The 13811-nt window shown below is 43.8% G+C and overlaps 1 long non-coding RNA gene across 2 annotated transcripts; it reads right to left on the bottom strand.

Annotated features, from left to right (window-relative positions):
* Positions 1 to 2430: 2430 nt before the first annotated feature.
* On the bottom strand, positions 2431 to 13105 carry LOC109292177. Of its 2 annotated transcripts, XR_002096057.1 has the most exons (5): positions 12966 to 13105; positions 12560 to 12566; positions 10304 to 10541; positions 10098 to 10148; positions 2431 to 2875 (listed from the first exon to the last, which is right to left on the bottom strand). It is a non-coding gene; the product is annotated as an uncharacterized LOC109292177 (long non-coding RNA). The 2 variants fall into 2 exon arrangements; XR_002096056.1 differs by having other exon boundaries at positions 10098 to 10541.
* Positions 13106 to 13811: the final 706 nt, after the last annotated feature.

Raw genomic sequence — 13811 nt, forward strand, 5'->3', positions numbered from 1 at the left:
GACTAAGGGGCAAACTCTGCTTTCAGCATGCCAGATTAAAGTTAGAGTAACTTCATTACAATTAATTGAGTTACTCTGGCTTCCTATTACTGGAAAAGCTGGATCTGGCATAAACCTTTTTTATTTTACAGCTGAGTGTTCAACAAAAATTAGTAAATGGCACCTAAAATTGCTTTATATATCCACCATATGCTATTCTATAGCTTTCTGCACAAATCCTACAACACCCTCCTAGAGAGATTTAAGGAAATAATAATATATAGGAAATGATGAGATCTCAAGTTTAGTTGTGCAAGAAATATATGTATTGTGGACATTAAAGACACATACTGCTATCTAGTGGCAAGAACTGGTAGTTATAATAGATAGCAATTAAAACATTCCAGTGATTATAGCACAATAGCAGCCTTTATATATTCATATTTTTTTCTAGAGAAAATTTGCCCTTAGGCATGATCTGGCAATAAACAACAACTAAGTCTTTGTAGTTATCCCTATGATGAGATAAGAAGTAGCCCTTGAAACTGGAAAAATATCTGGATAGTAAATAATTCTTATGCTGTGAAATGGTATTTAGTGGCTGTAACAACTCTTTACAAAGTAAGACAAATTGTAGGAAAAACAAACTTTACGGTGAATGAATGCAATTAGGAATGGATATTGATGATGTAGGTCTCAAATTTACAAGGTATTTCTTAAAAGAAATTAAAATAACACCTCTTAGTCAAATTGTTTGCAAATTAATCAGATAAATGGTTTTCATTATACTTGTGATTTTTGGGGGATTAAACTAAGAGAAAAGTTAGTACTGGTACTTGTTTTCAGAAATGGAAAGTGGTGGAAGATTTAACTTAGAAATTCAATAAGGGATATAAGAAGGTTACAGCAGTCTCCTTTCAAAAATATTCAGAAATGGAACCACTGGTAGAGAATGCACACTTGTCTCTTGTTATCAGCAGAGAGGTCAATGAGAAGTAAAGATTAAAAAGGACCATGTTCTTCTGTTGCAATCAATCTAGCCCCCTGTCTGACATGACAAGCTTCAGTGTACCAGGGCTAAGTACAAAAATCCAAAAATCTGAGGCTGAATCAATTCAATCGTTGCAGGTTAATCTAACCTGTGAGACTGAACCAATAAGCAAGTGAACAGACATTCACTTTTTATTCCAGAGATGCAGCCACATGCCTGCAGTGGCCCAGGCCAGATGCTGGAGGGTGCTAAAGTAAGTCTCCCTGCTCAGTTGAATTAGCTGAAGCACACAACTTGAGCCAATAGCTCACCCACCCTCCGGGGGGGTGGAGAGGGTGTGCAGGGGAGGTGCAAAGCATCTTGGGATGCTGGGAGGCTGAGAGTTAACTTGAATTTGGAGGGCATCTGAGACAGAAGTTCAGTAAACCAATTTAATCTAAATCCAGTTAAGTCTGATACTACATCCATCCAAGTTTATCTTAAACCACTTCGGCCATTTTGAAAGCGGTTTATGTGCACTGAACTTCTGTTGTGTTACAGAGTTGAACACTTCTGTTGTGTTACAGAGTTTCTGATCACTTATACTGCTTTGTGTGTAATTACTGTCCCTAGCCCAGGCGTTTGAGACTCTAAGCTGGAGCCCCCCACCTCCCTCCCCTCACCCCACCACTGACATATCCTGCCTGAAGAAGCTGTCATGTTTAGACTCTCGGGGCTGCTTACAAAGACCACCCAGAATCAGCTGCTGGTAGTTCCAATATGGATCCCTTCCTCAGCTAGAAGGAGGCAATAGTAGCCAATCAGGGCCTAGCAGGTAAGGTAAAAAGTACTGCCTATTTATTCAAGAACCCATTTTGGGGTGAAAGATGAGGAAGGACCTTACTTCTTTTTTACCCCAAAATGCCTGGCCTGTACTGGGGCCTAACACTTTGATTGTGACAGTGAAAAATTACTGTGTTATGTTGTGGAATTTAAAACACAGGCCCTACTTTGAGTTAGGTATCAGCTGACTGTGAAGACATTAAACAGAGTTTCACCTCTGGTTCAGAAGAGGTATGATAGGACCCAAACACAGCTTGATTTTATATGTTCTATGGAGTTTTTAGATCTGTTGCTTGGGTGACTTGTAACTATGGTAATACATGGAAATAGTCTTATTTTCTTCTTAGTAACCATGAATGCAGTTTCTAACAAGAGGTTGCTTAATTTTACTACTGTCATCAAATATACAAAAACTACTACCCAAAAATTCAGAGAACTTGGAAGAAGCTGACTAGTTTATTCTAAAGGTTCACAGTTGCCTTAAACAGCAAGAAGATGACAGACTCACATAAATATCCTGGGTTCAGTGGTCAAAGTTGCTGTCTAAACACTGTAAAATTTCATATTTGCTAGATGTGTAATGATCCATTTTCCTCCCCCATTTGATCTTCTTGCAAATTGGAAATCTATGGACAAAATTCAGTGTAATGAGAAATAATTTATTGAGTCTGGATCCCTGTAATCCAAATGAACATCAAAAGTCAGACACTGACTGGCTCTCTGGGGCTCAAGTGATCAGAGCAGGGAACTTTTGTCCAAGCTCACTGTCCCAGGCATTGGGGGACAGGAGACCCTCCCTGCAGTAGGACTGGGGATGGGGGTGACCCGCCCCTACAAGAAAAGCCCTAAAACCAGGGAAAATTTACCAATTTCAGGACACAAGGAGATGGGTGAGCCATGCCAGCAGAAAACACCTGTGAGGTTTGTGAGCTGCCCTTATTTCCAGCTGGAGCCAGCATGGGTGGAGGACATCATCCTAGGACACCGCCTGGCTGGAATAAAAGCCGGCACCAGGAAAGACACGGGGGAAGCAATGCAGGCAGCAGATGGTGAGGGTGCTTCCCATGCTGGACACAAACAGCACTGGCGTGCAATGAGGGACAAGGTGTCAGGAGTACAGGAGAGGTCCTCGGCAGGTCCACAAGTAACAATGATGGACTAGTGGAGCCACTGGCATCGGGTCTGTGAGTGGGGACAGGCTGCGACTCTCCCACTTTAGCCTACCATCAAAGTTCCTTTTGTTTGTTTGTTTGTTTTTTCCTTTTGCCTCTTTTTTTTTTTGCCAGGGATGGCACAGAGAGGCCCTGAGGTGAGGGCTGGGGCATAGGCAGTGCTCCAAGAACAGGAGAAGCCTAGGAACCAGAGCAAAAATTGGGTAGACGTTAAAGACATGTCAAAAGACCAGGGCAGCTCAAATGCCCCAAGCGTACAGTGATAGAGAGAAGTCAACTATAGCCCAGTTAATGAGATGAGCGGGGATTGATGACACCAGAGGGAAAGCTGTACTTAGACCAAGTGGCCCATCCTGGAGGGTGGCGTATGGAAGGGGATACCCACCAAGGGTCGTGGCCAATCTGAGGGAGTCCTCAACAGGGGAACCCACCACTGAGGATACAATCAAAGTCATGGCAGGCGAGTTTCTGGGCTTTCTCCGGGGTGACTGAGGACCCTTCCAGAGATCACCGGAACTCACACAGTGTCCAACACCAGGCACATGTGCCAAAGCGGCACACGAGCATATTCTTGAGACCAAGTGGGCACACTTACATACTTCACTTTGGCCTTGCCTACCTCTAATACAGATAGGGCAGGATGGCACTTTTAGAAACTAACTGCTTCAGAGAGGCATGAATTTAGATATGCAATACCTACTCAGTATCTGATAGACTTGGCTGTTGCCTGTGAAAGCTTATGCATCCCTAAAGCAGTTAGTCTCCAAGGCGTTGCCCATCCTGCCTTCTGCCTGACTTCAGACTATCATGGCTGATTAGCTCTCAGATAAAGACAAGGTATAGCAGAATCATAATACTGACTTTGACGCTAAAGACCACTGGCTGCAACCCACCCAAGTCCTGAAGCTAGCAAACAGCACCTCCACAAGCAATGTACCCACTATCTTCTCTAGGATAATGCTGATACATAAGGCTCATCACATCATTACATCTTAGTAAGATGAAACCCAAAAGATAATTAAGGTTTATCTGGAGTTTTCACTGCAGTTTTTAAGAAGAGATGTCCTATTTCTTAGGTATCTACTTCCTAGAGGCTCTAGAGGCTGTCTTGAGAATAGGTATACTGTTTTTTTTCTGTGTGATTCTACAATGCCTAGCACACGGGGAGTTCTACAGGAGAAAGAAAAATTAACCAGGTGACAGATATTAGTTATGGAACTTGCTGTGATGAGAAGATGCCACTGTTGTACACATCAGCTGAGTTTTATGCAGGCATGACCCGCTGGCTGTCAGCCCACATAAATGGCTTTATTTTATAAAAGGTTTTCAATTTTTAATTCCTGAATAGTAAGTATCATTTCAGGGTTCTTAAAAACTACTCAGATAGGCTGAGGCAGAGATATTTATATATTAATATTTTTAGATATTGCACCTTCATTGACTCAAAGTTAAAGCATTTTGGTTTTTAAAATTCTCACATCGTATGCATGAAATTTAATTTTCACTGTAATTTCATAAAAACTATTGTGCATATGTTCAAGGTCTCCCTTGTTGCATATTCATTAAAAGGAAGTAAAAAAAAACTAACTTCTTTAAGTATGTGAAGTATGATGGTTGGAATCTTCTCCATCGTATAAAGTTGAACACAAGGATTGCAACCTTGCTTCTGCTGGGTAGCTGTGATACTCTGAGATTGATCCAGAGGCTGAACTTCATAACTGCTGTTAATATTTGTATTGTTAAACAAATATTCTAATGCACTTGAAGTTGCAAAGTCTCATCTATTCATTCAAATGTATTGTGTACAGAGTAATTTTGTAAACATTGCTGTATCCCAGTTGGGAAGCGAAGGAGAAGGGTTTAATGTATTTTCTGTAAAATATGTATTTGGAAATTGAACATGGTCTGGAACACCCAATGTTAAGTTGCATGCTAGAATAAAATGCCAAGACTAAAGCTTCTTTGCATGTACTGTGGTGCTTGTAATCTCTGTAGTACCACAGTGAAGTGTGGGGGGAAAATCTATTAGGTCATATTACCCAGCTTTTACACATTGCATTATGCCAGATCAGGGGCAACAATGAAATAATAGGAAGACACATGATCAAAAGATAAAACTGGGCTCTGAATACATGCAAAACCAAAGCAAAATTCATTTAAACACTGATATTTTAAATCTAGGATGCATGGTGCCTGCTATAAATGGTAAAGGAAAAATCCTTTTCTGAGATCTGTTTGACAAATCTAGATTCTCAGCAGCACTCAGAGAACAACATTATACCTGTGAATGATAGAAGCAAAGCTCTCAGAAGCCCTCTACTGGCAGCATAGCTGCAATGGGTGGAAGAAATTTGCCAGCAGTCTACCAGCTAGGGCTGTGTGATCTTTCCACACACCAAGGCATCTGTGGTGTAGGCCACACCAAATACATCTGCTGACACTCATCAGGATTGTTTAGGTATCTAGGGTTTCCAAGAAACAGAAACTTTCTCAGCATAATCTCATGTCCCTGTCCTGATCCCACCAAAGTAAAGATGTATGGATCCAAGAAACCCTAGGCATTGATTCTGCTACATGCAATGATATATGGATGGCAATGGCTCACATGCAGGTAGAGTGTTGCACACATGAACTACCAAAAGCACCTGAGAAGAATTTTGCTCCAAAACTACAGCTAAATACTTAATCATGTTCTTTGCAAAACTAAATCTGATAAGTGGAAGATGTTTTACTCAGAGTGAATTTTGAACTTGTTCAAGTTGACCCTGTCTTACAGTAAAGCTTATAGAACACAAAGCATATTAAAAGTTTGTTAGACATACCCTGTACTAACCTAGTACTTTCTAGAGAAACTCTGTCTATACCAATGTCTATGCCTATGTCATATTTGTTAGGAATGGAAAAGCCTTATACTTGTCCTATCTCTCCATACACTTTTTAAGCACTATCCATGCTGCTTTAAAACTTCTATTTTTACCAAAACAAAAATTCCACTGTAGAATCATAGAAAATTAGGGTTAGAAAGGACCTCAGGAGGTCAACTAGTCTAACTCTCTACTCAAAGTAGGACTATCTTCAACTAGACCATTCCAGCCAGGCATGGGCAACTGGAGCCTCCAGAGTTTTGGGGGGGGGGAGGGAGGCACCAGTAACTGATTGCCGACCAGAAGTAGGGTCCCCCCAGTGGCCGATCGCAGTGCTAGTGGCAAAACTGCTCTCAGTGCCACCGGTGCTTCTCAGTGCTGGCTGGCACTAATCTCAGGGGGACATCACCCGGCACTTCACTTAGCATCCCCACTCCCCAGTCAGTGACAGCCAATCTCAGGGTGGAGCACATGCCCCTCTATGCTTCCCCTTTGTGTCACCTATGCATCCAGGACTTTCTTGAGGCAGGCCTTAAAACCTCCAAGGATGGAGATTCTACCATCTCTCTAGCTAGCTTGTTCTACTGCTTCACAACCCTCCTAGTGAGGAAGATTTTTCCTCATGTAACCCTTCTGCTGTGCACCAGTTGGCAGCAAGAAGGGCCGACTTCACATTTTGGGGTAGCCCATAAATTATACCATTGGCTCGAGCCCCCACCCAGAAGTCTGGGAACACTAAATTTGCTGGGGTATCCCATATTCCCCACTCCTTGCAAGAAGTGTAAACACAAAAAAACCAAGTTTATTATAAAGAATAAAAACAAAAAAAAAATCAAAAGAAAACACTAAATATAATTTAAAAACATATTAACTACAAAGCAAAGTCTGTAGCTTGGGGAAGCTTCACTCATGCCCAGACAATCTGGAGCTTGTGCCTCCCCAAATGGTAGCTCCAGGGGCCTGCACCCCTATATCTGCCCATCAACAATGGGCTGGAGAGGGGGCTCATACCAAAGTCCTATGAGCTGCTCTTTAGGTTCACTGCACTGCGGGGAGCTGATCAAGAGTGTGGGTCCTTCTGTGTTGCAAAGGGATTCATTGTTCCTGGAGAAGAGGTAGAGTGCTGACCTCTACTTCCACGTGGTGGCTTTGAGGGGTTAATTGTGGCTTTCATCAGCATACTGCACCCCAACATTTCCAGTCCCAATCCCAGTTCTGCTGGGCAGAAAACTACAAAAATACTCAAAGAAAAGGTCAGGCCTATCTTGGCTTGGACCTGAACTACAACTAGTGTCCAACCACACCACTTGGTTGGGACATAAACTATGAAAGGGATAAGAAGCCCAGGCCTATCTCACTGGGCCTGAACTGAGCAGCAAAAGCTGGCCAGGCCTATAGTGCACTGAGGTCGGCATCAACAACAAGAAGTGCCATGTCTCACCCTGGCTCAAGCCGTGCCAGGTTTCACTCTGGTCCAAATCTGCCAGCCAAACATATGGCTGGGGTTCAGCCACACAGCTAGATGGAAGCGCAGTAGCTGTGAAAAAGCTAAGAGGGCCCAGGCCAATGGCTGCAGCCTGGACATCCAGTCACAGCTGTACCATTATGCTGAGACACTACAGTTACAAAGCAGAGGGGGCCAGGCCCATGTGGCCAGTAGCTGCCAGGACCCCATTCCTGGTCACTCTGCTCCAGGAATTAATACCCCCATGGTGTTGTCCCAATCAAGGCCTGTGTGGTCAAAACTGCCAGAAAGACTAGCAGGACAGGTACAGGACTCTATTTCTGTGTTCAGTTTGCTCCAGGGATTAATACCCCCATGGTATTATCCTATTTAAAAACAAAGAGGGGTGGGGGGGATAGGGGTCTCAAACTCTAAGACAGACTTTCTCTTTCTATACCTGAGACATTCCCTTCACATAGCTTTCACTCACCTCTCCAACGAAAGCAGGGGGAGAGGGGGAAAGGAGGACACTCCCCCCCCCCCAGTGGGAAGCAGTTTTTCTGGCTCACAATTTATCTGTGCAGCTCTTAGCAGTCCCAGGAGAAAAAGAAAACCTTAGTTGAGTTGTTCTTATATACCTGGTAGGACATCTCCGAAGCCTTGTCTAATAAGGGAGTGCCATTCTCCAGCCTCTCTCTTACTCAATATACCTGGAGAATCTTCTGCTTCCTCTGGCCAATGGGCCCAGAGCATTTTACATATTTTGCTCAGAAACTAGTCCCAGCTTTTCACATACAGAGCACGTGGCCAGAACAGGGGCTATCTTGCCCACATAAAGAACAAAAACAAACCAAAGCACATGCACACACACACAAACCACAATATACAACAACCAAAAGCACACACTTTACCATACACAACCCAAGTATGTGTGGGTTTTACACTAGTATCCAACCTAAACTTCCCCTGCTGCAACTTGTGACTCTTTGTTCTGAGAACAGGCCAGCTCCCTCCTCTTTGGACCCCCCCTTCAGGTACTTAAAGACTGCTATCAAATCACCTCTCAGTCTTCTCTTCTCCAAACTAATTAAACACAGTTCACTCAACCTCTCCTCATAATTCGAGTCCCAGCCCCCTAAAATTTTTTGATGCTCTCTGCTTGACTCTCTCCAATTGTCCACATCCTTTCTATAGTGGGGGGGCCCAAAAGTGGACACCGTACTCCAAATGTGGCCTCACTAGTGCATAATAATTATGCACTGGTGAGGCCAAATCTGGAGTACTGCATCCAGATGTAGACAATTATACGTGAAGAATAATTACTTCCTTCATTCTGCTGGCAACATTCCTACTTTTTCCAGGGACAGAGATAAGGCTACTAGTGCAGCCCAATATGCTGTTTGCCTTCTTGGCAACAAGGGCACACTACTGACTAATATCCAGCATATTGTCCACTGTAACCCCCAGGTCCTTTTCTGTAGCCTGAGGCTTAGTTAATCAGTCCCCAGCCTGTCTTGGTGCATGGGATTCTTCTGTCCTAAGTGCAGGATTTAGCACTTGTCATTGTTGAACCTTTTTGCCCAATCCTCCAATTTGTATAGGTGAACTCTAAATCCAAGCCATACCCTCCAGTGCATCTACTATACCCTGCAGCTTCCTGTCATCCACAGACTTGCTAAGGGCACAATCAATCCCATCTTCCAGATTGCTAATGAAGATATTGAACAAAACTGGCCCCAGAACTGACTCCTGGGGCACTCTACTTGATACTGGCTGCCAACTAGACATTGAACCATTACTACCCATTGAGCCCAACAATCCAGGGAGCTTTCTGTCCACCTTACAGTCCATCTATCCAACCCATACTTCCTCAGTTTGCTTGCAAGAATTCTGCGGGAGATGGTATCAAAAGCCTTGTTAATGTCGGGTATACTATGTCCACTGCTTTCCCCATATCCACAGAGCCAGTTATTTCATCATTGAAGGTGACCAGGGTAGTCAGGCATGACTTGACCCTGGTGAATCCATGTGGACTGTTCCTAATCACCTTCTCCTCCAGGTGCTTCAAGAATAATTCCTTGAGGACCTGCTCCATGATTTTTCCAGGGACTGAGGTGAGGCAGACTGGCCTGTAGTTCCCTGAATGTTCCTTCTTCCCTTTATTAAAGATGGACACTATGTCTGCCTTTTTCCAATCATCCAGGACCTCCCCCAAGCACCATGAGTTATCAAAGATAACAGCCAGTGACTCTGCAATCACATTAGCCAACTTCCTCAGCACCCTCAGATGCATTGTATCTGGCCCAATGGACTTGTGCATGTTCAGCTTTTCTAAATAGTCCGCAACCTGTTCTTTTACCTTCTCCCCAAACTGTGCTGGCCAGAGCAGTAGTCTGGGAGCTGACCTTGCCTCTGAAGACTGAGGTAAAAACTGCAGTGAGTACTTCAGCCTTCCACATCCTCTGTCACTACATTGCCTCTCCCATTCAGTAAGAGACTGTGGCAGGGCTGGCATGGATGCTGTGCCTCCGGACTTACCAGAAGTGCCACTGTGAGCACTGCTGCAGTCAGCACTGGTGTAAGCACTAGAAATCAAGCAAAGACTGCCCCCATCGTGTGCACACTTTGTGTGCATGTGCCGATGCCAGTTCGCTGGCTCAGCTCCAGCAGGAAATTTTCAGCCACAACGCATCATTCCCATGGAAGCAGTTTCCCGGCAGTAGCTGGAACAATGTGGGGAGAATTCGTGCTCTGGAAGGGGCGATTGGTGGTGACCTGAGACAGAAAGGCCAGCAGTGAGACATCAGAAGAGTCATACAACTCACCCGAGCGAGGCTGGTGGGATCTGAGTAGCAGCAAATCAGACTGGAGTTCCACTGGACCTGAAAGACAAAAAGAGACAAAAGGCTGGTGAAGAAAACTGAGTGAAGAGCAGGAGTTGAGGCAGCTGCACCTCCAATCCTCCTTATTGTGGGATTACTGTGAATGGGACTGTGTCAAGAAGTAAGACAGGATATAAAAAGGAAAAAACCTCTGACCATATCACAGAAGAATAGTGAAGGCCAGAGAAGGCACATTTCATGTTAAACCATCGGGTTGGTGTTAGGCAGGGTATAGGGGAGTCGGATCCCCATATGTACATGCCAAGTGCTAGGATCACTACACACCAGTGAACTAGACATTAACATCCCCTTCTAATACTTAGTGTTATCAAAGTCATAGCAGATGAGAAATTTTGGTGGTTCTGGTAGTTCGGCTTGAGGAAAAAACTGTTGACCCGTAAGCCAGAAGACAGCACAGCCCATGTCATAAAACCTAGATGGGGTGCTAAAGATACACATGGAAAATTACAGGGACCACACTTTCCCTGACCTTCCTCTTCTTGCTAAGAAACTTGTAAAAACCCTTCTTGTTACCCACCAGTCAAATACCTTTTTGTGATTATCTATGCATTTTTTAAAATCAGCCTTTTAAATTTTATTTGCTTGTTCTATTTAGAAAGTGGTGGTGATGATGATTATTCATACTAAAAAGATAGGTTTGTCTTTCTTAAAGATGGGCACAGTATTTTTCCTTTTCTAGTCATCTGGGACCTCACCCGATATCTACAAGTTCTCTGGTAATAGTTCTAGAGTAGGGCTGTGTCACACATTGGGGTCCCAGGGATGGCTGTGACACCCCCTGGTGGCTACACAACCATGCCCCACTTCTCCCCTAGGGTACCTTCCCTTGTTACCCACCACACATTGATGGAAATATAATAATAATAATAATTATTATAATAATTATAATAATAATAATAATAAAGCTGCCCACAGGACTTCATGTGGCTTCAATCCAACTGGACCCCCAACGGGATTCCTCAACATCCCACTTTTCTCTACTGCTCCCAGGCCCCTTGCTGGGCCTCTCTGGTTAACTGTGCCCTGCAGGGCACCTATAGCCTTGATGAAGAATTGCATGGCTCCACTCCTCTCCTACACTGTGCCCCATGCCTCATGGGTGTTATTGTATTGTTGTTTTCCTCTTGGGGCTTTGGCTTTCTCCTCCTTAGTCTAGCTAGGCCTTCTAGCCTGGCCCTACTGTATTACACTTGGCTTTCAAGCACTAGCTCTGGTCTAACACTTTCAGGTACTGGGCCCCTGGCCCCTGTCTGCCAAGCCCTGAGTCCCTGTGTGATTGCACCTCCCTTGGGCACCAGGCCCCTGTCTGGCCCTGTGGCCTGGAACTCTGGCCCTCTCCAGGCTCAATAGTCATGGCAACCACATGCCCCTCAGACACTAATGGGACCTCTGGATACCACCCCTAGAGTCCCAGCCCAAACCACCAGTATAAATACAACATAAACATAAGCCTCTGGGCTATAACAGAAAAAACAAAGGGGAAACATCCCTCTGCCCCTCTAAAGGGGAAAACTTTCCTCATGTCTTCTTGTGAATTCTCTGATCTTCAGTGTTCCTGCAGGCAGCATAGCAGGAAGCCTGGCATCCCCAGGTAGCTCTCCTGGACAGGAGCTCCTTCCCTTATAGCTGCCAGGGAGAAACTAGCCTGCTAGTTCAAGTCTCAGGCTTATATCCTCCCTGCCCCCTTGCTGTCAGCAGACTGCCTGTGCTGCCTGCAGGTACTTACTAATTGACTTAATTGCCCTATACCCATGGGGACCTGCAGCTCCTGCACCCCACCTGGCCTGCAGCGCTCCCTTGCTGGGCTGATTCTGCTTTAAAGGGACAGCCTGTGTTACAGGCTGCTAAACTTGCCAGCCTCCTGGGGTGGATCTGGACACTAAGGATCCTCATGGGTCACATCCAGATTCACTCCCAGTGGCAGAATGAGCAGTAGCAGTGGTGATACATGGAATAATGCAGGCTTTGTTCTTTCCCACCCCCTTTCTTCCAACCAAAATGCATCTTCTGTCTTTCACATCCTGGATTTAGCCTGTCCTGACCCCAGATTTTCAGATTTTCCAGGAGTCCTGTAGGCTGGATGAAATTACACTGCTGTCCATATCTTTCGCATCCCTGCTCTCAAGGTAAAGTGGAAGTAAGCTTCCAGTTGCGAGCTTAACTCTAAAAACACTTTCCCAACTTCCACCGAAAAAAGCTGATCCTGGTAAGACTTCACATATTCTGTAACTCATTCTTGTATAGAGTTTTTGGGGGGGAAATTTGTAGAGAAAAAAAAAATCAGAAAAGGCATTTTAACACTATGATGTTTACAAAATTTCCCTGTTGTCCAACTGACAATTTTCTTAACTTTTCTCAACCTGCCATATATCCAACTGTTGAACCGTCGTTCTCTTAATTAACCAAAACTGAAAGTAGTTAATTATCACTGCAAAATCACAGTCATAAGGATGGACTTTGGGATCACTCTCATTAAGTATTGACCTACAGCCTGGTCCCACTTAACACCATTATATTAATTAGGAAACACACAAGAGACTTAGAGGAATTCAGACAACAAGACTATATTGTAAATGGCAGGGTTAAAACAACAAGACATATCAAGTTATATGGATATCCAGGGACTTCATAAAGTCCTTGTGTACAACCTAAGTTATTACAGTTTAAAGTGCACAAGGACTTTATGAAGACCCTGTATATATATTGCTCCCTTTTCCCTTTTCAAGCTTCCAGCTTTTCCTCCTCCTTGAGTACTCGAAGTCCCAAATTAAAGGGGGAGTCATACTTTACCCTTCCAGGTGATCTTGTTAATGGTGGTCTCCTATGCTGGACTCAGGACTTAGCTCAAGAAATCTCTCCTCAGAGCTCTGTTAAATTTCTCACTGATCCACACAGCTAGATGGACCTACTCACTGGCTTACAATCACCTTACATACTATTTACATAACCACTATGGTGCCTCCTCACAAACTCACAACTCTCTCCCATGCAACAGCTGTCACACACTCAGCTTCATGTGCAACCCTCTTTTAAACTTTTCACTCATGCCACCTCTGTCAATCTTTCTCTCAGTCTGTCATTCCCACAGAGGTGCCATCAATCACTTGTTACTCAACCCCCTATCCACTCAGATGATTTCAGGTAAGTTTTTAATTACCTTTTCAGATTTGGCACAAACACTTGTTATATAGCTAAACCTATCTGTGCATGCCAGCATTGCCAGCTCTTAACTATGAACTTATCATTCTGGAAGCTCAAAATTATTGTATTTGCTGAAAAACTATTGTACACTGAAAATATACAAATATGTGTGCAAATAAGTCCTCTTCTGATTTACTTTATATTGCTCTCTGTAAGTCTCCAGTGAATGAATGAGAACTGGGTCATCAAAGGTGAAGCATTTCTTTATTTTGAGGCAAGCAGTCATAAAGTGCTGACAGCAATCCCAAAAGTAGGGTTAAGACTCTCTGAGAATGACTTGGGTTTTGTATATGTTGCATTAATTAGCTGCCTCAAATTAATCATATATTTTGAACACTTTTACTATTACTGATTGTAAATTGTGTAAGGGTTGAATTTATCCTACAAATATGATAATTATTGTACACCTGGCAACACTGGCATATGCTCCCAACA

The sequence above is a fragment of the Gavialis gangeticus genome, unplaced genomic scaffold (genome assembly GCF_001723915.1).
Source record: "Gavialis gangeticus isolate Ggan-Ray unplaced genomic scaffold, GavGan_comp1, whole genome shotgun sequence".
NCBI classification, from domain to species: Eukaryota; Metazoa; Chordata; order Crocodylia; family Gavialidae; genus Gavialis; species Gavialis gangeticus.